Here is a 2,500-nt window from a genome sequence, read left to right as displayed (position 1 = left end):
TTAGGAAGATAATGACATAGACGGAGATTCGTTAAGGGTCTTTGTTGCTTGTATTAATTATGTCAGGTCTGCGTCAAGGCGATGAACTCACAGTCAGTGTCCAAGCACGACTGTGACCTCACCGTGACTGTGACTAGTTTATTCTCGCTGGAGGAGAATCTGGAGACGTGTGTTCTCGAAGTTTAATTAGGACTGAGATTCATTACATCTTACGACAATCCAGGAGCAATGATGGCGTTGCCGTTTTAAAAGAAGTGAAGATTCGTCTTGTCCAATCGGAGTAAAGGTTATGTAAATAAATAACGAAAGAATCAGTAGAAATCATCAAACGTCCTCAATCATTAATATTCCATCGATACACTTGAAAACATATTGTACATAGGAAAGAAAATAGTAAAAAAAAAATATCTAACAGCACGTTCCAAACGCAACTCGAGCTAGAGACTGAAATAAGCCTAGGTAGAACAAAAGACAGACATATCAATAGAGATGGTAAACTGAGGGGAACCACCTGGGATTGGACAGGTGTGCTGGGTCGGGGCCGGAGCTCGCTGTCAAGGTGATCCTATTCTTTTATCCCACAGTTCAAAAGTTAAAGGGATAAAAGATTCGGCAAGTATTTAGAATTATTTGTATATACATATATACATGCATATATATATATATACATATATATTTGTATGTATGTATGTATGCATATATATATATATATATATATATATATATATATATATATATATATATATATATATATATATATATATATATATATATACATGATTTATTTCCTTTGAAGTGCATGTTTCTCTTACATGTACTATGGTGCTCTTTTCTAAGGTCTTCAGGCTATAATTTCAACATATTCTTGAGTAACAAGGGATATGAATTAAGTTTTAATCTTGATCTCAGTCGCCTTTTACTATGATGAATTGTATTTGGCCGAACGTCTGTTTGACCAATTACAGACGAGATTTGTTTCTCTTTGTGTCTCCGTCGACTGATTTCAACCAATCAGGAGGCGTGTCTTAAGTCGCCAATGGTCTGTGGTTTGGACCAATCACCGTGCGCGTCTTCTGTTACTGAGCCCGCAGGAGACGCCGCATGGTTGTTTGGGCTTATCTGTTATCTCGACCTGCCTGTTCACTGTGTTTTTATTTCGACGTTACAGGAATTTCATTTTACCACGGCTGATAAATACTATATCGTTACACGAATGGATCTAACTGTGCGTGATGTGTTCGAAAGCGTGCTTGAGGACGGGTTTCCCGACTTGTACTTGTCTTTGGTCTTTGTGTCGTATAAGTGTAACATAATCAACTGTAAATCTGCCAAAGAGTATAAAGCTCATATCACTTAACTCTTCTACAACCTTTGCAGTGCCGTCTAACAACAATAAAAATACAAAAAGTTATCAAATTACATGATTATTTCCTTGCCTTCTTACTATCCGTTCTGACATCATGAATGCAGACTTGTATAATACTATCATTATCATTAAGAATTAACTGTTAACTAATTACTTCATTGCAAGCAACTGCCAGAACTTCTCGCACTTCTGGTAACAGCTGTTCACCATTACATGTTTCAGCCGATGTCCTCGTTCTTCTCAAACAGCACTTTAATGGTCAAGTCGTTAGCACTGAGAATTTTCCTACTGTGTGCATGACTGTCCGCATGAACCGCATGTGAATGTGAAAATGACATACAAGTCTCTCTTCTCAATGCGTGTACATAAAGCATCATGTATATTTCATAGGGAATTAACTCACAATTACTGTTAAATGCACCTTGTACATATATATACTTAGGCATTTGCACAAAAATAATACCTGAAGCTTGATTGTTGATCGTAATGCATGACAAAGGGTCTAAGAAAGTAGGCGGAAATAAATGGATTTATTGCGTTACGTGTTCACTTGCTCTCTTTTCTGTCTTCTTCTCATGCGTAGAATTAAAGGAAAACGTTTGCACTATTCATTGTCTGTGTTGTTGTGAATAATACCAAATTTATCGATTTGTTTTGTATCTTTTGTGTATATGATTCCATAAACGTTTTCTTTCTCTCTTGGTTTCCTTTCTTCGGCACTATTTTCGTATCATAGGGTCTTGAAAAAAGATAATGACATGTAGATGATATTAGTGTTTGTGTACTTCGGCACCTGCAATTTCTTTCTTTCGTAATTCGCACACCGTTTCATCTTCAGCGCACCCATGTTTGTTTTGAATGTCAACATCACGCAAAAATCCATCAGTTTTTGATCGTATCGCTCTGTTCCTCAACTTCCGCAGTAATAATGTAGTTCTCACCTTTTACTCGCCTTTTACTCAAAATTGACGCGGCCAGAGACGGTGTACTCATTACATCCGAAGAGAATGTCTCGTTTTCAATTAATCATCAAAAATGTTCGGGTAGCTTTGGCCGTGGAGTAAAGGGACGAAGAGTCATCTCTCTTTTTCGTGTTGGAACGATTGGCGGGGAAATCGTAAGTAGAGGCATCGT

At 37.3% G+C, this 2,500-nt stretch overlaps 1 protein-coding gene across 1 annotated transcript in view; it reads left to right on the top strand.

Moving 5' to 3' along the window:
- LOC119580654 (metabotropic glutamate receptor-like) overlaps window positions 1-2,500 on the top strand; it is a gene marked incomplete in the record, with an annotated part of 105,972 nt that overhangs the window by 102,474 nt on the left and 998 nt on the right. The window contains 1 exon segment of the mRNA XM_037928754.1: window positions 1-2,500. This exon segment is cut by the window's left edge and continues 1,083 nt beyond it; it is cut by the window's right edge and continues 998 nt beyond it.

This window comes from Penaeus monodon, chromosome 14 (genome assembly GCF_015228065.2).
Source record: "Penaeus monodon isolate SGIC_2016 chromosome 14, NSTDA_Pmon_1, whole genome shotgun sequence".
Classification (NCBI taxonomy): Eukaryota; Metazoa; Arthropoda; class Malacostraca; order Decapoda; family Penaeidae; genus Penaeus; species Penaeus monodon.
This window is presented reverse-complemented; position numbering and strand designations above follow the sequence as displayed.